General features: G+C 45.0%; 1 pseudogene; it reads right to left on the bottom strand.

The window, feature by feature from the left end:
- Positions 1-1,222: 1,222 nt before the first annotated feature.
- Positions 1,223-21,965, bottom strand: LOC146999859 (ubiquitin-like modifier-activating enzyme 1 Y; annotated as a pseudogene).
- Positions 21,966-22,299: the final 334 nt, after the last annotated feature.

Raw genomic sequence — 22,299 nt, 5'->3', positions numbered from 1 at the left:
AGGTTGCCTCAAGGAAGAGTGGATAACACACTCAGGTGACTTCATATGAAATTTCTCCCCATTTTAACTGGTCAAATAAAGGCTAGAGCCTGTGATTTCAGAGTGCAAGGGAAAGATGGGGCTGGAGGTTTTGGATAGGGAGAAGAAAGGAAGGAGGAAAGGGGATGAAGAGACAGAGCAGTCAGAGGAAGACTGAGGAAAAGGAGGTGAAAGGAAGATCAGCAGAACCACATGGTCTAGAGAAGCTACAAGTAGCAAGAGATCTCATAGCTGGGAAATACAATAATGGTAAATCTGCCCAACCTAGCTGTGCAGCTTATAAATATTATAACTGAGATGTGTGTTCTTCACATGGCCTTATTGGGGTTGGAGATTTATTTACTGCAACAAGTAGGTGCCCAACATCCCGATTAGAACCGAACTAAGAGCCGGGCAGTGGTGGTGCATGCCTTTAATCTCAGCACTTGGGAGGCAGAGGCAAGCAGATTTCTGAATTTGAGGCCAGCCTGGTCTACAGAGTGAGTCCCAGGACAGCCAGGGCTACACAGAGCAACCCTGTCTCGAAAAACCAAAAGCCAGTTATCTGTCTAGGAAATTGTCCATTTCATCTATGTTTTCCAGTTTTGTTGAGTATAGCCTTTTGTAGTAGGATCTGATGATGTTTTGGATTTCCTCAGGTTCAGTTGTTATGTCTCCTTTTTCATTTCTGATTTTGTTAATTAGGATACTGTCCCTGTGCCCTCCAGTTAGTCTGGCTAAAGGTTTATCTATCTTGTTGATTTTCTCAAAGAAACAGCTCCTGATTTGGTTGATTGTTTGAATAGGTCTTTTTGTCTCCACTTGGTTGGTTTCAGCCTTAAGTTTGATTATTTCCTGCTGTCTACACCTCTTGGTGAATTTGCTTCCTTTTGTTCTAGAGCTTCTATGTATGCTGTCAGGCTGCTAGTGTGTGCTCTCCCTAGTTTCTTTTTGAGGCACTCAGGGCTATGAGTTTTCCTCTTAGGACTGCTTTCACTGTGTCGCATAAGATTGGGTATGTTGTGGCTTCATTTTCATTAAACTCTAAAATGTCTTTAATATCTTTATTTCTTCCTTTAACCAAATACATTGTTGTTCTGTTTCCAGGTAAATGTTGGCTTTCTATTATTTAACATTTGGGGTAGTCAATGTCCACAATGTAAAAACAGCACTAAGAAAAGTTCTTAGGAACAAAGAGGTTTAAATTGACATTTCATCATAACTAGAAAGGTTCTGATATAGACTGAGAGATCTGAAAGAACTGAGTCAGTAAGAGATCAGCGGATGATGTATCGTACATAAGGAACCTCTATGTCGTCTCCACTGTCACTGTTGCAGCACAGCTCAAACACAAGGGACTTCACATGATGTCTCAGTTTTTGCTTTGACACACAGCTCACGATCTCTGTCATCCTGAAATCAAAGAGCAGACTTAAGAAGGAAGCAACCAAACATTGAAGGAAATGTGGCAGCAGATTGTAGAAAAAGAATGGGGAACCACACTGGGTTGTTGAGAATCCCATCCAAGGCTTACACTCCCATCAGCCCAGAGGCTAACTCACGGCTGATCCAACCGTTCCTTGAGCTTGCTGTCTGGCATAAAGACAGAATAGAGCATGGACACACCCTAGGACAGCCTGATGATTTCCAGCTTGTGCTCTGTCTGCAGAGGTTAGAAGAGATAGGAGTGGCGAGTGGGCAGACCCCAAAAAGGGGGAGTTCACACAGGAAGGAGCTCTACCTTAAAGTAGTCTAGAAACTGCTGCAGGGTCATCTCCTCACCGCTAGGTTGCAGTCCCTGCACATCAAAGCGATCCCACAATGTCCACTCTTGATCATAGTACTAGGGGACAAAGGTAAGTGCTAAGAGGGGACTACCCCAAATGTTCTTAACATATTACAAGTGCATTAACCACAGCTCAATAATCAAAAACACACTTGTGGCATTACCTAACCATGATTAGGCAGCTTGAGTCTTTGCAAAGAAAAGGATACGTACGCACTGCTAAGTCCCTGGTTTCCCTTTCCCTCATTTAACATCCCTCTTAGCTCTCCATGAACTGTTTATGTCAGCACCCTTCCTGCTTTTTTTTTTCTTTCCTGCTTCGTTGACACAGAATCTCACATTCTAGCAATACCTGAGCCAGTACTACAATTATGTTGTCCATGCGTTTGATGAATGAACACAGGTATTCAAAATATATCTTAGTGATGTAACACCTTATCTGCTGAGAAGCAAACTGCTCCCCACCCCCCACACCCATGCACAAAGGCACGCACGGGCACACAGACACTCACAGAGCACACACAAACACACTGTATTGATGTACTCAGCATCCCTGAATGGTAACATCAAAATTTCCTATTCTTGGAGGTCCCATACCTGATGACATGCTGGAGCCAGAGGTGCAGAGAAGCTAAACAAAGGCAGAGCCAAGTTGATAAAACTGTTTTTGTAAGACTCCAGTTGTTGGTGGCCCTGAACCACCTTGTACAGCTCCAGACACACAAGACCAACTATAGCAGATGTGGTGGTTGCAATGGCTGGGATGATCTTGCCTGCAATCAGTTTGCTCTGTAAGACAGACAGTGACCACCAGGGATTACTGTTTAGGAGGAAGTAGGGTTCTACAAAGGCCCAAATGAAGGAAAATCAGCTTGGGCAAGGGTCAGTGGTACATCACAGACTCCTATTACCTTGTGCCGGTCTGCTGGGGAAATGCCATAGTTTTCGGCTCAGAGGTTGGATGCTGCCACAATGAAATCCATGTGAAAGTTGCTGTCGTCATCCTTTTGTTTGTTTGTTTGTTTTGGAGAGGAGAATTAAGAGAGTGAATGTCTACTTAGGATCCCAGTGTCTCCCCCAACTATGTACTGTGTTAACTCTGATGACCATTTGAAGTAAATGCATGCAGGTATTTTCAATTTTGTTGTTGTTGTTTTAAGTCAAACATAATTATTACAATTCTAACCTTCCCTCCTTCCCCCTGCTTTCCTTTTAAAAGCCATGGCCTTGTCTGGCTTAATACCTAAACATAAAACCTTAATAGAACCTACTCAGCCTGTGAGCACTACTTGTACTCCATGATTTCAGGGATGACAACAATTAGGAGACAACAATTAGGAGACTCAACACTGGGGAAGAGTATTTCTCCTACCTAAATAACTTCCTTAGTTGCCTGTAGTTCTCTGTCTATGGGTGGATTCCAATAATACCTGTCCCACTCCTCCCCTTATTATGTGTCTACTGGGACCCTGGGAACTCACAAACCACTCAGCAAAGCAGGTAGGCTAACTGCAGACCTTCACTCTCCTTCTGATCCTCCAAGTCTAATCTCCCGCTCTGGAGCAGAATACCTATAGCAGCCTCCCCATTCATCTCTAGTGGACCCCACAGATCTTTCCCTCCTAGTCTCCCTCCACACATTCCTTGATTTGTCACAGATCTGAACTACAGGAGGCCCTCTCTGGGAAACTACAGGCCATGCTGATCCAGAAAACAGGCAGGCTAACTTTAACCAGATCTCTCCCCATCCCCCATAGTCCCCACACTCTCCCCTCAGCTCCTTCAAATCAAATCCACAAGCCTCATCCCTAGCTCTAGACCAGACTACCTCTGGCAGATTCCCACCACACTTCATCTCTAAAGATCCCACAGATGTTCCACTCTTAACTCTCCTAATTGCTTTGTTCTATCCCCTAATTTCAGCAAGCCTTCCCTGGGAAACCAGAAGCATGGAAGCTCTTTAGTAGACCTGCATGCTGTGGTCTCTGCTAAGTCTCTGTCCCCATAACCATGGCAATGACTTATCAGCTCCTAGTCAAACATCCTGTTTTCCCTCCCTCTCATAACCCCAAGCCCATTCCAGTTCCTGTGTCTCAGGTCCAGATACTAAGATACACATTTTACCTGGAAACCCCAGTCCCCCACACCTATCAGGGCCCCAGTTTGTCCACCATGATCAAGTAGGCTTCATCCGTACTTGGGCTAGGGATGTAGGTCCACTAGGCTAGGCTAGTGCAGGGAATAAGTGTGATAAACAAACTGAAGAAAGAATAAGGGGTGAGGCCATTAAAATTATGGCGATGTGAGGGGAATTCAGAAAACTAATAAAGTAGAAACTTCCTAAAATGTAAGCTCTCTTGTGTGCTCATGCACACACACAAATACACCCATACGCACACACACATACACACAAGTACACCCACATGTACACAGACATACACATAAGACACATTTTTATACACACACACACACACACACACACACACACACACACACACACACACACACACCCATGTGTGTGCACACATTTACCAAACACATGCACAGGGGTTTTAATGATATAGTCCCCCCACTAGCCAGCTCTTGTCACAAAGGAAGCCTCCTTTACTGGGAATGGGTTCCATCTAATTGAGTTACACAGCCCTAAGGAGTCCCATGGGAATCCTCAAATAACCAAGGCTGTTGCAAAGACTATAGGCTGCTCTCCACAAACTGAGAGCAAGACCCCAGAGCTGAAGACAACACCTACCCAACCCACTGCACATGGAGATGCCTACTCAAAACCTTCACCCCTACAGGATTCCTGAGTCTTTGGTACAGGAAGTTGCTCTGCATGCTGTCAACAGAAAAGCATAAACACCAAGCCAGCCACAAAACTTTTATCTGCAACAGAGTTCTGCCTGCAATACATACTAGGAAAACCCTGGTATAAAGCTTGTGGGAGTAATCAAGCAATACTTGATCTGACTTAAGACTCTCAACACGGGGTGGATCCATACCCAATACTGCTTGGGTGAACAAGAACCTGCGATATTCCAGGGATCTAATGTAAAATCAAATGATACCAGTCTGAGCAAAGACAGAAGAAAGAAAAATGATACCACAATGACAGAGTGACTCCTGGTGATTAATACTCTTCTATGTTTCGGGATCAGTGTCTTATTCAACCACCATCAGAGAAGTGTCCTCCTGAAGCAGATGGGAATATAGAGACAGACCCACAGCCAGACATCATGCAAAGGTTGGAGAGACCTTGGAAATCCATCCCTAAATGGGATGCCACCCTGAAATCCATCCCTTCTCATTTCAGGACATCTTCTGGAAAAGGAGGCAGAGAGAGTGAGGGGATGGAGGACACCAGGAGGACAAGGCCTTGTAAGTCGCCTGAGCAAAGCTCATAGGAACTCAGAGAGTAAAGCAGTATATACCTGTCAATTAAAAATCCTATGGACTCTACAGGAAAGGATAGAATAGAAGGGGGGCATGCAGGAGGCAGAAAGAATACTGGGATAGAGCCAGGCACAGGAGATTCGTCCTGGGCTGGCCAACACATGGTAAAGCCAGCCCTGTGGCAGAATGTAGACTAAAATAAATGGTTATATTGAGTTAAGTCCTGTCAGAGACGAGCCTAGCTATACAGCCAAAATATCTGTAAATATATTTTGCATCTGTCTGAGTCTCATTTAAGGGAGCATGGGGCTAGGAGGAAGAACTAGGACTAATCTACATTTAAGGGACTTAGCCAATACATAATGAAGTAGACAGATTTTTGTGGGGGTGATGTTTTATTTTGATAAGAGTTTTTCCAAGAAGCTCCTGATGATGACCAGCACTGACAGGTAACATGGCACCACAGGCTGCACTACCAGCTTGGGCAATGTCAATGTCAGCAAGGACAATCTAATGCGATCATCAAGACCTACCGGGAAAAGAGATGGTGCTGCTCACCCAATCTCCCTCTAAAAGAAATCTATCAGTCTTCTTATGAGCCCACAGCAGTCACAGTACTGCATTCTTGTAATCCCAGCATACAGGCACAGAGACAGAATGACCCTAAGTTCAAGTCACCCTAGGCAACATAAATGCTGTCTTAAAAACATTTTTAATCAACAGCAAAGAGTCACTGGGCAGAGGACTCAAGCTTCAATTAGGGCTTTTGTACAAAAAAAGTCAAAACATAGCTCAGGCAAGGTGACATTCCTTGTGTGAGGTAGCTTCCTCCCTAAAGCTCTTAACATCCAGATTAATTAGAGTACTCTGAGTCTGGTCCACAGAGGAAAAGTGAAAGCCTGTAGAAAAGATCTAGGGGGCTGGTGAGATGGCTCAGAGGGTAGAAGCACTGACTGCTCTTACAAAGGTCCTGAGTTCAAATCCCAGCAACCCTATGGTGGCTCACAAACACCCAAACTGAGATCTGATGCCCTCTTCTGGCATGTCTGAAGACAGCTACAGTGTACGTATAATAATAAATTAATCTTTTTTAAAAGAAAAGTAGTAAAGTAGTAGTAGTAGTAGTAGTAGTAGTAGTAGAAGTAGTAGTAGTAGTAGTAGTAGTAGAAGTAGAGGCAGCAGCAGCAGCAGGGGCAGCAGCAGTAGTATCGGAGAAGGAAAAAAAATCAAACTGTCAGGAAAGAGAGGTTGAGAGAGAGGACACTGTTGACACAGTATGGTGAAACAACAAATTACCAGCTCCCTAGATAAAGTAGGAGGGCTGCTTTTGAGCATGGGCAGAACACATGTCTATTGTGGCCAGTGTGGTGTGAGCAAAGGAGCTCTGCTGGAGTGGCAGGAGACAGAAAGGAGAGAGGCAAGGGAGATGTGTAGCACTTAGTAGGGGATGGACTTGCAGTTCCCAGGGAAGTGTTAGGTGCCCAGGACCAAACAAGGATGACATTAGTGGAAATACCCAACAAAGGGGTGACAGAACCAGTACAGATTATATTCAGTGCATCGGTTGAGGGACGGTACCACCTAACTATCTAAAAAAATTTATCCAAGAATGGTTCCTGTCTAAAGGAAATGCATAAAGAGCGGAGCAGAGACTGAAGGAAAGGCCATCCAGAGACTGCCCCACATAGGGATCCATGCCATCTGCAGACACCAAACCCAGACACTATTGCTGATGCCAAGAAGTGCTTGCTGACAGTAAACGTGGTCTAGCTGTCCCCTGAGATGCTCTGCCAGAGCTGGACCAGTAGATATGAAAATACTAGCAGACAGCCATCAGACTGAGCACGGGGACCCCAAATGGAAGAGTTAGGGGAAGGACTGAAGGAGCTGAAGGGTATTGTAACCCCATAGGAAGAACAACAATATCTAATAACTGCCCCCCCAAGCCCCCACCCTAGAGCACACAGGGACTAAACCACTGCCCAAAGATTACACATGGAGGGACTCACAGCTCCAGCTATGTATGTAGCAGAAGCCTGCCTTATCTGACATCAATGGGACAGAAGGCCCTTGGTACTGTGGAGGCTCCATACCCCAGCATGGGGGATGCTAGGGTGGTGAGGCAGGAGTGGTTGAGTGGGTGAGCACCCTCATAGAGGCAGAGGAGAGAGGGGATGGGATGTGAGGGTTTGTGGAGGGAAACTGGGAAGGGGACAACATTTGAAATGTCAATAAATAAAATAATATCAAAAAATTAAGAGTCTGGTGTTGTTTTCTTTTCTTGGTTTCAGAAAGTCCTGTTGTACTAGGTTTTTGATTGATTTTGAGAAAGAACTTAAAGTTTGGTGGGTAGGGAGGGGATGATGATCTAGAAGGACTTGGGGAAGGAGAAGAATATGCTCAACGTATACTTAAATTTAAAAACAGTTTTAAATAGGAAAAACAAACAAACTCCTGCTGGTGCTGCCTTTGTTCAAGTCTTGTTTCTTGTCATTTATAGGAGATACAATCTACAATCACCAAGTTTTTTTAAATCCCCTTGCTCTTACGTTTTTCCACCTTTTCTTCCCAAGTCTGAGGAGCAGTTAATTGTGTTGTAGATGTATCCACTGAACATAGTGAACAATACTGTCCTGACCACCTGTGGTTTGTGGAAATCAAGGTAGGTACTAGGGTCCTAGCCAAGTCTCAGGACTAGTGAATTAATGAATCTTAGAGAAGAACTGCTTAATCCCACTTTATTAAGCCAGCCAAATTCCTAACTGCATTCTAAGTTTCAACTCTTAGGTGCACAGGTGTAGCTCTCACCCTTCATCAAAGAAAGTTCTCTTTTAAACAGAAGGAGACCACTGCAGGCCTACAATCTTGACAAAAGCCTATGCTAGGCACCTGCGCCCACCTTCCTAACCATCCCAGCTACCCCACACCAAATACCTTCTCAAACTCAATGGGGTACATCTTGAATCCAAGCATCTTGTCTGGAGTAGGAAGTGCAGTCTTGAGTTCCTCCAGGTGGCTGTCATCTGCAGAAAGGACACCATGGTCTCTGGTGAACCCACTGCACTGCCCAAGGTGAAATCTGGACTGGGAAGTGGTGTTTATGTAAAAGTATTTGAAAGGGAGAGGCATCCTGGAAGGTGTAAGGGAAGGGGAGTCGAGGAGAGAAAACACTTCCCTGCCCAAAGGGCACAGGGAAGTAGGGGTGAGGAATACAAACACATGAAGACCTGGAGGTCCTGAGTAACAAAGATGAAAACCTCACAACAAGGAAGCAGCATATTCACACACCATGAAAGATGGAAGCAACTCAATTACCCACCAATAAGTTAAGAGACAAATGCAGAAGCTGTAAAAAGGGGAGAAAATTGTAGGACTATATTAATATACAACCATTACACTAAATAAAGTAGATAAAGTAAATGGGACACAGGAAGAAATCTCTGCTTTGAGTTTGCTTCCCTGTGGATCCACTAATATGATACAGCTAGTGGTCAAAAGATTCAAACAAAAAAAGGTAGACAAAGGTTTTCAAGGATGGTGAGGTGGTAGAGAATGGGAGAAGTTGTTCAAGGGCCACAGGAGTTTAGTTTTGTAAGATGAAGACGATGGAGCTGAGCAAAGTGATTTAGATTAAGTTCACAGGAAGATAGAATCTAGTTAATGGAAAGAAATGGCAAGCAAGTCGGGAGAGGGGAGAGACACACTGTTATGAACAAACAGTGAATGAAGGAGGGGAAAGTCTCAAAGGAAGATTGTTGGTCAAATCTCACTCATGAGGACACAACTACTCTCTGAAAGGCAAACTGAGGAACTGTATCAACTTGGGAGATTTTTACAAGAGAACAGATTCCTCAGGGAGATCAGAAGAGAAAACAGAGTGTGTGACACAGAGTGCAAAAATCGAGGTGTGCTTTAAGCAGATACAGAGAGGACAGGAACACAGAGGGAGAATAGAGGCGACCTGTTACCAAGGAGACAAAACAGCAAAGGTATCAAGACACCCAGAGGGCAGGGAGCAGTCCGGTTCTTTTTGCATGAAAAGTACATAAATTGAGAAGAAACAAGAAGGAGAATTCGACAAAGTCATCAGACAAGGAAGACAATGAACCATTTCCATTAAGTCCATATTGCAGAGAAATGAGATACAGAGGTTTTGTTTTTCCACCCATCAACCCTTAAGCACAGACTAGGTAAATCTCAGGAATACAGTGAAAATCCTGGCCAGTGGCAAACACCAGAGGGAAGGCTGAGTGGGACAGAATACAAACAGATGATCCCTGAACAAATGGTGAAGCATTCTCACCGATAGTGGTGGCACTGGTACTCTGCAGCTCCTGCTCAGAAACATGGATCCTGATGCCAGACTTGGGAGCAAACTTGGGGACCGGCAGAGACTGCAGGAGGTTGGCCACAACAGCCCAGTCCTGGGACCCTCCTAGTCCGTATGTCTGAGCAAACAGGTTGGCAGCAGCCATCACATAATCCAGATGCAGGGGCTGAAAGAAAGCCATGGCAAAGGAAAGTCAGCTTAACAGCCACAGGTTAAGAGTGGAGAGACCCACTCCCCACATACCCACCTGGGAGATCCCAAGGACACTTACATTGTTTATGTCAAAGATGAGAGGATGCGGACAGCGTTTTGGTCCTGACCAAAAAAGTGCTCCAGAGCTCGTAAGCTAGGAGAATGCAAAGGTATGAAGAGGACAGAGGGAGAAGCACTCTCAGGCAGTCCTCAGGCCAAGAAGCCTAGGTTCACCATTCTTGGGAAATTCACAATGAGTCAAACACATGGCAAGTTCAACTTACCAATTTATATGAGGCAATATTAAGAAATGAAAGTTAGTCCTTTCTAAATGCCCACAAGCCACCCCTACTTCACAGATACGGCTTACCAAGACCTTAGGCATGTCACGAACCAGTGTCCAACACACCTGGGACTTGAACCTACTTCATGCTTAACTATAAAACTTCTCACAACTACAGCCCTCAAAGAGAACTCAGCAGTGGCTCAGCCCACAGGTGCAGCTGGGAAGGAAACTAAGCCCCTTGCCTGGCTGACAGAAGGAGGAAAACACAAATCCTTGCACCAAGTCCTGGCCTACACCTTGCCTTGAGGTGCCTGTGGCAGCTAGACTGCCTGGAAGAAGCCATGTCCAGAGAGAGGATAGTAAGCATCCAATTTCCTGGAAATGTGCTCAGCCAAATACATCCACCGAGTATGTAATACCTGAGTTGGAGGGTAGTTGTGCAGCAACTGCTGGATGTTGTGAGAATACTGGGTGTGCCAGTGCTGGTAGGCCCAAGTCACACAGTCAGCCCAAGTCTGTGGCCTCTGCAGGACCAGGCTGCAGTGTATGGCCTCCAGTACTTCCAAAGGCTGGGTGCCGGCTAGCTGCAGTGTCCGCTCCATGAACTTGGGGTCCCTATCCAATACAAAGACCTGGATTACTTCAGAGGCCTAGAAGTAAGGTTTCTGGGCAAGCCTTCTTTCTCCAGGGAAAATGTCATTCCTGACCATTTCCCATCACCCTCCACCAGCAAAAGGCTCAATCAACCATTAGTTATCCAAAGCATCTACCAAGGATGTGCCTTGAGGAGAGCAGACAAGGACGCCTTTGTTGATTGGCTTCTGTTGGCTGTTGGTTTGTCTGTTACTTACATGAGGTATTGGTTAACGTTTTCAGCTGACTGCTTGAAGAGCCCTTCAAACTCATCCCGAGCCCACTACAGACAGAGCAAACAAATGCATGTCAGCAACGGCCAAACAAACAAACCAAAACCAAAACAAAAAAAGTTCTTGTACACATTATAATGTGAGACAACCAGTTAGTAAAGACTGTTCTGGGTGAAGACTGCATTAACCTGTACAATGAGGATACCCACGTGTTCCAGACCAGAGGTCATAATTTGCAGCCAAGTACGTATGTGTGAGAACCTGGAATGTTCATGGCAATACAGGTGTGATGTGTTTGGATTATAAGAAAGAGAGAGAAGGGAAGAAGTCACACTTAAAAGAACAATGACCTATTGGCAGTTACTCTTAGACTGAGCAGAACAGCACCCAGGTCTCAACAGGAATTTCTCTGGTTTTTGTTGCTGTTGTTTTGTTTGCCCCCCCCCCCCTCCAAGGTTTCTGAGAACTAGGAGGTCACTGCAGAAATGGTCTGGGGCATGTACACAGACACTGGACCATACAGGTTCTAAATTCTAACTCTCACACATACTTACCTGCTTTTATGACCTATTGCAGTGGAATAAAACTCCCCTGTAGCCAGCTGGTTTTCAAGTCTCTGATGTAACTAGCTAGCATTTACACTCATCAAAGTTAGTGTGTGAGCACATGCAGACTGCAAGACTGAGTGTGGTGCCAACTACAAACCCACTGCTAAGAATTTTACCAAAGTATATGAACAGCCCATATCCAGCCTAAGTGCTTTACAAAATCTCCCTGGTAGGTATTACTTCAATGCACATTTTGCACATGAGGAATCTGAGGACCAGACAGGTCTCCTCCTACAAAGTTACCGAACACATTCTAAAACCTTTTGTGCTACTCTGCCTGCTGTACAGACTCAGAGACATTTTATAACCTGGAACAAGAAACAGGATAAAGGAATTTGGTTGGAACTCTCTAGTCTATTCCTACCTGATCTCCACCTGCTTGGCATGGCCTCAAAATACTGACACTATGAGCCGAGGAGCAAACAGAAACTAAACAACCCCCACCCAACCTCCCTGGGCCCCGTTGAACTGGAGGAACACAAGCAGAACTAGGCTCTGGGTTTAGTGTCCAGTAGAGCATTCATTTTGTTCAGCCAGAGGACACACAAGATTTTGTACTTGACAACACAGACAGAAGTCACACTGAAAAACCAGCTGTTTAACTTAACACTTTGGGTAAGATTTTAACACACCAAAAATGCACTCATTATTACAGGTAAATTAGGAAATCAGCAGAGACAACAATAGCTGATTTGTGTAGCAAAAAGCATCGTTTATGGGTCATTCTCACTCTTCAGACACATGTCCAACTGATAGGTTCTCTTTAACTCTTTCAAAACTAGAAGGTTAAGGTTAATTGTTGTACTTAAAATGTTTTCCATACAATATAGTTGGATTGTATTTTTTTCCTTCTGCCAACCCCTCCCAGAACCTCCTAAACTCCCCAGCCACTTTACTCACATGCCATCTCTCAAGAAAACTCTATAACAAGTAAAACCCCAAAGAAATAAAGAAATAAAAACCCACGAGCAAGACAAGTAATACCAAAACAGAAGTGCACAAGAAAAAACCTGAAGTCCACCTGGCCACCTTCTTCTAGGCATGGAGCCTACCCTGGAATGTGGTTGATATATGCCATTAACATTCCATTGTAGAGGAGGTTTATTCCTTTTCTGAGCTTGGTTAGAGCTGTCAATTTGTGTGGAATTCCCCTTCTTTGTGTTGGGATTTTGCCTGGCTTGAACTTGTACAATTTTGAGTGCTGTCAATCAGAAGTGGATGACTCCAAAGAAACCATGTATGATACATAGATAACACACGTGGGCTGGTATACATATGATTGGTATAAAGACATGGGACGTGTTCCGGACCCAGAACACTTCAGAATCTAGAAATCTGTAGCAGGAGACTGGCAAAGGCTCGAGGACCTAAACCTACCACCTCCCATTCCTCCCAAGGTTGATCACCTGCAGGGTGTGCTCTATGGCATTAGGGAAGTTCTTCAGTGTGCAGATGGGGATGGATTTCTCAGGTGGGTCCTGGCTTGAGCTGTAAGATTCTGTCAAGAAGGGAACAACCACCTGCACATTGCCCTTGGTGCCCAGCGTGCCTGATTCCAGCAGAGGCTTACGATAGTAAACACAACGGCGGTCCACGTATAATCCTTTTAGGGAGATGGGAAGAAATGGCAGATGAGTAGCAGGCAAGCTTACATAAGGCAGGAACACAGGTCAGGTTGCTCTACAGAATGAGTTCCAGGAGAGCAGAGGCTACAGAGAGAAACCCTGTCTCGAAAAACCAAGGCAAGACAGGAATACAAGATCCTCATACATACACTCTACCCTGCTCTTGCCCTCCTCACTCAACTCCAAACTTACGAGCATCCACATTGTCTAGGGCATTGGCCACACCATCCAGCTTTTGGAAGAAGTCATCATCATAAACGTGTTCTGTCTCCGGGCCTACTCGATTCTGGTGGCTGAATATCCTGATGTGTGGATTTATGTCACGCACTGCTGCAGCAGCAGTCTCAGACTTTAATTTCTGGGTGGGAATATGAAAAACAGAGCTGTTTCCCACACACCGAGGTGACCAAAGTCCACAGAGATATCCCAAGATTTATCTCATAAAGGGTTAGGCTCAAAGCCAACCAGGCTCAAACAGTGCCAATACCATCTGGCTGGGCACAACAGATATTATAAAGGACATTAGAATGTTCTTTTATGACAGCTACATTTCTACTAATTCATAAAATTCTGTCTTCTTTTACTTTAAGGATTATAAAGGAAGGGCTGGAGGGATGGCTCAGCAGTTAACAGCACTGACTGTTCTGCCAGAGGTCTTGGGGTTCAAGTTCCAAAAAATACATGGTGGCTCACAATCATCCATAGTGGGATCCAATGCCCTCTTCCGCTGTGTCTGGAGACATTGACAGTGTACTCAAATATATAAAATAAATATATCTTTAAAAAAAAAAACAGGATTATAAATGGAATTTGCCACCACACAATATTTTGAGTTAAAATAAGAAATAAGGTCAGAATAGCCCAACAGCTACTCTAATTTCAATTAATGACATCCAGAGTAACCCAAATAAAACCACAGACAGACTGAGACTCCTCTGGTTCTACTTTCACTTCTGGAATACATGGGTTGTGGCTTCCTCCACCTGAACTCTCTGTTCTTTAAATACCACACACCCGAATGTCTTATCTTCCCTCAGGCTTCTACTACTTTTGCATGGTCAAATGTCTTCCCACACACCTTTACTGTTTCACCATGGTAAGGTCCATTTCCCTAGGAGAAAGCCTTCTTCATAAGCACTGAAAACAAGCACCCTCCTGACATTTTCCAATTGCTACTTCTCAGTTCCTCTTTACTTCTCTTACACGTTTGAGATTCTAACATTAGCCATATGCCACTTACTGCAACAGTAGCCTGTCATGGTCAAACAAGAGTCTCCCAAAGCTTTTGGGAGTGTAGGTCATAAGCACCACAACTTCCTATGTTAGAATCGTAAGCAGATTATTTAAAAGTGTTAGTCCACTTAACACACTATGTCAAGAACAGATGAGATAAGCATAAGCATTTACCAGCAAAAATACTTCCAGTACAGAATACCCCTGAGGACTCAGACCATACTCACATCTTTATAAATATGTTTTAGGTTACATACTCTCATGAAACAGCTGAGTGTATGTGTCTGTCTGTCTGTCTGTCTGTGTACACACAAGTACAGGTGTATATAGGCACACACAAGCATATATACAATGCCAAGTACATGTATGAACGAGTGGGATCCTACTGTACTAGTAGTAGTAGTAGTAGTAGTAGTAGTAGTAGTAGTAGTAGTAGTAGTAGTAGTAGTAGTCGTAGTAGTCGTAGTAGTCGTAGTAGTCGTAGTCGTAGTCGTAGTCCATATACTCTATGTGCGGCTCTCAGCTCTCTTCCTTTTTTTTTGGTCATCAGATTCTAGTTATCTGGAAAACAGCTTCCCAGCTTCCCTGAACTGGCTTCCTAAACGTATGGAAGGAATTTGTCCTTTCCACTAACAGAGCAATCTGGGAGAGGAACAGTATTTGATGCCATTTAATTTCTTATTGAGTCTTACAGACTCAGTGTTACATGAGGAGGACACCAAAATGCAATCAGGAAGCTTCTCACTTGCTCCAATCTTCCCACTAGAGGAAGCCAGGAACATTTCTTTTGTTACCTTATGTTTTCTAAATCTAGAGTCTAGGATGCTTGATGAAAAACGAAGTAAAGGAAAGATGAATTATCAACAAGACAATCAAGGAAACACTGACCTGTAGGGAATGCCCTATTACCAATCTCACAATGTCACATCTGCCATGCCCGAGCATCCAAGCTTAGGTAGGGAGGGAAAACCAGGCAAATGAAAAAACTGTGACAGGGAAAAATATCTATTGACCTCACACCTGAATGCCTGAAAAAAGGAGGGAACTAAAGGGGGAGAAAAAAAAAAAGGAAGGGAGGAGAGGGGGATGGGAGGGGAGGGAAGAAATATCTGAGCCATTTAGGTTAGAATCAAATAGGAGAAAGAAAGCCATGCCATCCTACTCACTGTGATGTCCCAGGGACGGAAGAGAAACTGTCTGTTCAGGTTTGACTTCTCAATGGTGTCCATGTCTGTAACTGTGATTTCTCCATCCTCCCCACAGCCAAGGCCAATCATGGCAAAGTTCTTGAGCAGCTCACACCCAATGGCGCCTGCGCCTACCTAGAAGTTGGTCAGAGTGAACAGGGATGGCATAAGCTAACCCACCACTCCTTACTCCCAAAAGAAAACACCAACCGAACACAAGACCGTGTAGTGACAAACATTCTATTCACAGGGATGCACATTCCTATGGGTGACTGAGAGGAGGGAAAGAAAAAGAGGTACCTGAAGCCTTTCCTCAACCCACCACAAGACAGAATAGGTGATGTAATCAGGTCATGAAAAACCAAAAGACCCCTCCCCAAAAGGATCAGGGAAAGAGAGATCCTTTCAGAAAGGGTGGACAGAGGCCATTAGTGTCAATCACCAGGAAGTATTTCTGCTTGCCAAGCTTCTCTTGTAGGTCTGATCCAAATACAGCCACTTGCCCATCGTAACGGTTCTGGCGCTGGATTTATGTGAATGAGTACAGACAGGTTAGAGCGACACATTCCTCAAGACGATCCCAAAGTTTCCCACTGCCCCCACAGACTTACTGGCAGGCACTTATCTTCCATGAAGGCCACTCTGTGCTCCAGGAGACATTCAAGGGCATCAAAGTACAGCCACTGCCTAATGGGCATAAACTTTCCAGAACAAGCCTGGGGAAAGAAGGCTGTCAGTAGCAGTAGCCTAACTGGACTAAAAGGCAGTGATGGCATCAGAAACACACAGCAGCCACACCCTTCCCCGCTAGGGCTGACCTTCATGACCTCCTGGGCAGCCAAACCACCAAAGAAGGCATTTATGGGTGCCAGATCCCCAGCTGCTACATAGGCCAACTTCCGGATAAGGTCTATGTCCAGGCAATCCTGTTGGACTGCTGGCAAAGCTTGAGCATTCACAGCTTGGGCTAAGGTCACCAATTCCTCAGCATCCTCCTGGTTGGACAAAAGGAACCTGGATAGAGCCTATCAGGCCCTACTGGAGGAAGAACAGGTATTGGAAACAGACAAATCAGAGGTTCCTGGCTGGCTTCCCACTCATTTACCTCATTATGGGGCCGAGGAGGCCTGCTGTGCTGAGTACAGAACTGATGCAGGGCCTGGAAGCCAATGTGAAGCTGAGCAGGATGACAGCACTTAGCAAAATCTGTGACCACAAACTCTGGCTCTGCCAGTGAGGCGAGTAGGGGTTTCTGTGGATAATGGAGTGTCGTGAGACCAGATATGAACAACCTATAAATCTCAAAAGCAGGAGTCCTTCTACTCACAGCCCCTCACCACCTACTCACAAAACTGATCTTCCGAGGTACTTTCACTTGACTGACAATGCCTCCACGGATATACTCAGAGAAGCTGGAGGTATCACAGATACTAAAGGTATAGGGACCTGGAAGATGAAAAGGATGGAGAAGACTGCCAGTCTAATCTGTGCCTTTGCCACCCTCCCAAGATCAAGTACAAAAACCTCACAGTCCAAGCCTAAGACACATCAGCTTTCTTTCCATTGCAAGCTCTACTCAGAGAGGGACAACCAAGCAAGCAACCAAACAAAAAACAAACAAAAATCACACACAAAGGAAAAGAAAACAAACCAAAGCATATCCATCAAAAGCACAGGCGTACAGTACACAACTCTCATCCCAGTCCTTCAGAAATCAACTCACGAGGATTCAGAGTTCAAAGCTAGCCAAGGGCTACCCACACCAAACAAAATGCCCACAGTCTCACTCATACAGCTTCAGACTCTGGGTGGTAGGAAGCTGACACCACATCTGGCTTCTGTTTCAATGCAGAAAAACAAACTGGGGTAGGGAACAGATGTCTCCTCTGTCCAAGATCTGATTCAGTGCCTGAGAGTGAGTGCTTCTTGCTCTCCTTGGTTAAGTGCCCAGCACCTATGCTGGGCAGCTCACAAATGTCTGCAGCTCTCAGACATATCCCAAAACAGAGACACACAGAGACAAAACCAAAAACAAAATACATACACAAGACAGAAAAGAAATCTACTTGTCTCTATCTCCGAAGCATTACACAAGCTCTGTAACGATACAAGCCATAGGACCTAACTTTTCTTACTTTTCTTACAGTTCTGGGGGTCAAACACTGAAGCTTGTGAAAGCACAGCAAGAAGTTTACCAACTGACTTGCTATATTAATATTCAGTAGGTTACTAATATTTAGTGACTATAGAGAAGAAAAAGTCTGTACATGTTGAAAACAAAAGCGGTTCTTTTTCATGTGTTTGGTGACTTGGAGACAGGGATTCACATAGCCCAGTCTGGACTCTTGCTCCATAACTAAGGCTGGGCTTGCACTTCTAATCCTCCTGCATCCCCCTCCTGAGTGCTAGGATTACAGGTGCATGCCATCATCCACAATGGCACCTTTCTTACACACAGGTTATATTGACAGAGCCCAAGGGTGGAGGGATACAAAACATACAAAAAAAAGGGGGGGGGTCTTTGGTCCCCTCACATCACTGATCAGTGTCAGCTCATGATGCAGAAAGACTTCCTAGCAAACAGGCATCACCTTGAATACTCAGCTTCACACTCGATCAAGTCTGGACAATACAAAGGAGTTGATACCAGGGTTAACTTTCAGGAGTAAAGTTCAACATGCTAAGACGAATGAAGCCAGCATCAAATATGTAAGACTCACAAGCACCTCACTTCTCTCAAACAGATTATGAAAGATCATGCTACTTTGACTGTGGTTGAGCTCACACATCTCAATTTAGTTTTCTGCAGGTGTCTTAATTTAAGGGATATCATCTCTACAGAAGCTTGGTTAATCTCACACCTTTGCTGGGACTCACTGGCCTACTGCACACACAAACTGCTGTGTTTTAAATTACTGTAGACTCCCCTCCTTAACTCTTCCATCACTACCACACTGTCTTCATACATTTTCTCGATGAGGCAGTTTGGACGACTGAGGTGAGCCCCCATCAGGATCCATCTTTATGTGCTTCCTCCAACCCCCAGTGTAGCAGTTACCTCCATGGGCTGCCTTCCTGACTGCATGACAGCATTTTGAATGGTTATTCTAAATTCAAACTCGGCCATAACACTCACAGAGAAAGGGCTCTTACAAACTGAGCCGTCTTTCCAGCCATAGTCTACCAGAAACCAGCTTACCAATCACACACACTAGAAAGGACCTAGTCACTCCGTCCTTTTAGAGCTTAAAAGAGAAAATCTAATTGTCTAAAATAAAACCAAAAATGCAGGGAGGGGGTGGGGGCGAGTCAAAATGGAATGAACCAAGGAATAAGTGGTGTGCCTGACCATACTCAAGAATCAGTCCAGTGTCACAGAAAGGGATGGTGCACTTGAGGTGGGAGACACAAGTTAGGCCCTGCTCTATCAAGGCATGGTGGCTTTAATCCCAGCACTCAGGCAAGAGGACTAAGATGAGTTGGTTGGAGACCAGCCCAGTCTGCTGTGCAAAGTTCCAGAGTGACCTCTTGGATTCTGAGGCAGCCCATATCACAGAGCCAATTCTCCCCCTCCTTCCCAAGGCTTCCTGTACCCAGAACTTTGATCTCTATGGGAGCAATGCCATTGAGTTCATTCATGCCCTGAACTTCTGTGAAAGAGATGAAGTCACCACTTTCAAATCCATGCCGGGAGTCCTCCAAGCAGGTGACAATCCCTGGATTCTCCTGGTTGGGGAAAAAGAAAACAGAAGATTAAGAGTTAAGCCTCCCTCAGTGTGGGATGTTTATATTCGCACCATCCTGGAAGCTGAGGCAGAAGGTTTACCATGTAACCAACCTAGCCTTCGCAGCATTATGGAGAATGTCTGAAACACAACACACACACACACACACACACACAGACACACACACACACACAGAGACGCACAGAGACACACACACACAGACACACACAGAGACACACACAGACACAAACACACACAGAGACACATACAGACACAGACACACACACACACACACACACAAATACACTCCAAAAGAAAACACCATCACCAAAAAAATGTCTGAAAAACAAACAGGCATACACACACACACACACACACACACACACACACACACACACACACCAAAAGAAACACCATCACCAAAATAAAGAAAAAGAAAAGAGAAAGAGAAAAAGAAAAGGATAAAGAAAAAAAAAGAGAAAGAAAAAGAAAAGAAAAACTCAAGATTTCAAGGGCAGGCAAGTAGTGTTTAATTTCCCTCACTGATAGGATACTGACTAGGTTATTTAGTGACATATCCCAAGTCCAATTGTTGGGTGGGGACAGGGTAAGGGAAGGAAAGGGGGAGAAGGAAAAGAATTTTAAGAAATGTGAGGGAATGCATAAAGATAGAAAAGAAATCCCCAGACAAAGGAAAGGTGGGAAAGGAAGGAGAGCAGAGGGGGGGAAAAAAAAAGGAGGGTCAAGCCGGGCGTGGTGGCGCACGCCTTTAATCCCAGCACTCGGGAGGCAGAGGCAGGCGGATTTCTGAGTTCTAGGCCAGCCTGGTCTACAAAGTGAGTGCCAGGACAGCCAGGGCTACGCAGAGAAACCCTGTCTCGAAAAACCAAAAAAAAAAAAAAAAAAAGGAGGGTCAGATAAAAGGAAAAGGAAAGGAAAAATCAAAACAAAACAATTACTGCCTACATCCTCTGCATGTGAACCTATAGGAGTGGCCTCCTTACCTTAGTGATCATTGAAACCATGGCACTGAGTGGCTGTTCCCCATTTGAATCAGTGAGAATCATTTCCTCTCCAAAGTCACAGAAGAGTTGTCTAGGGAAGGAGGCAAAGGGAGTGATGCTTTAGACCAAGCACAGGGCCTTCCAGCACTCAAGGTACGGAGACAGATCAGGTGATGTTCATACCACCCAGGAAAAAAGAAAAGAAAAATCATTTCAAAACTGGTTGGTGGAGGAGGACATGAAGGCTTGGGAGTCTCTTGGCCTATGTTTGGTGGAAGTCAGATAAAGGCAAGCACTCATCCAACTAGGCCCCGAGTGTCTGCTACTACCAGCTTGATTCCGTGGCTATGGCAGAATTCACCCACCTGCAGCTGATATTCCAAAGGAGTGTTGGTAAGAACCACTACCTGTAAAGAACAATAGGCCCAGGTTTGGGGTGGAGTGAGAGAATAAAACAGCTGACAGAAGTGAGGGAGAAGAATCCAACACCCAGGCTCAGCTGGCACAGCCTTTTGTCACATGGACACACAAGTCTCAATGGGTGTCAGATATAACAAGGGACAGAGAACAGCTTTTAAAAACACTACCAACTACAGGAATAACAGCAGTGCTAGACAAGCAAGGTCTGGAGACCAGGTAAGTTCATTTATCTGGTAAAAATAGACAGCTGGCTACCTACAGCCAGGTTCTATCTATCAAGAGTGACTACCCAGCCAGTCTGGGTTTCCTCTCATTATACTCACTCGTACAAGGGCTGGAGAATTATCCATGTAGGTGCTGTGCTCCATCCAGATCTCACTATAACACCACACCTTTCTACAAGAGAACCTGCCCCTCTGGGGAGCTCTACCTGCTACCTACATCTCCTAGTTTTCCAGAACCAGATCTGACACAAGGTGCCAGCCTAAATGGCATCAAACCTCGAAGGATAAGACGGGAGGCATGGGATACTCCAGGGTACCTGAAAACCACTAAGGAACTCCTCAATTAGAGGTCCAGTGTAGCTGTACACAGGAACGTAACTGTTGAGTTCAGCAAGGCGTGGTTGGGATATCTCAGCTCGGTTTTTACCAATATCTTCCTCACGTAGGCAGAACTATGAAAAGGGGGTAGGAAGATAGCACTGAGACACATGCAGTGCACATGCTGGAGCCTAAACAAGGAGAAGCCAAAAAGAGATGATACCTGGGAAGACAGATCAGCCCACTGGGCAGTGCCCTGGTCATGGAGAGTGACAGCCTTGACCCCACCAAGGATGATATTCTTGGCAATTTCCACACCCAGACCCTGCAGGCCTGATATCAGTACACTGGAAGCCTGGAGATGCTTCATTGCCTCATGGCCAAGTACATACCTGTCAGCAAAGAACTCTAGGTTAGTGTCTTCCCCACTCTGTGCCTTCTCCCAATCTCCATCTCCCGTCCTGTGTACTACTCACAGCTGGCGGGAGTAAAGGCTTTCATCTATGTCCATTTCCTAAAGATGAGCAGAGAGTTCCAGGGGAGATAAAATAGCAATGAGACTGGGCCATGTGGAAAGACAGAGGTACTTCACCAGCCCCCACTGATTGTTTCCATCCTTACAAATGTCATACTCACGTTGGTTGGCCCTGGGGGCACGCCAAACATCACAGAATAGGTAGGAGACCAACTAGAATCCAGACTAGAGTCAGGTCCAGACACTTTGCGTTTCTTGGACAGGACTGAGCTAGACATCTGAAGAAATAGGGAGCATCACAGCTGAGGCTCTGTGGCAGGAACATCCTCTTCAGAAAGGTTCTCTCTCTCTCTCTCTCTGTCTCTCTCTGTCTGTCTCTCTCTCTGTCTCTTTCTGTCTCTCTCTGTGTCTCTCTGTCTCTCTGTCACTCTCTTTCTGTCTCTCTGTCTGTCTCTGTCTGTCTCTCTCTCTCTCTCTCTGTGTGTGTGCCTGTGTATGTGTATGTGCAATGCTATCCTTCTCTGACAGAGAAGACACTGAAGATAGTCAAACTAATGCAGCTCTTAATGATCAGTGTAGAGGATAAAAAAAGTGCTTGTGCACACAGATAAG

This window comes from Mus caroli, unplaced genomic scaffold, assembly GCF_978045245.1.
Source record: "Mus caroli unplaced genomic scaffold, Mus_caroli_1 scaffold_34, whole genome shotgun sequence".
NCBI classification, from domain to species: domain Eukaryota; kingdom Metazoa; phylum Chordata; class Mammalia; order Rodentia; family Muridae; genus Mus; species Mus caroli.
The sequence above is the reverse complement of the archived record's forward strand: the minus strand, read 5'-3'. Positions and strand labels throughout refer to the sequence as shown.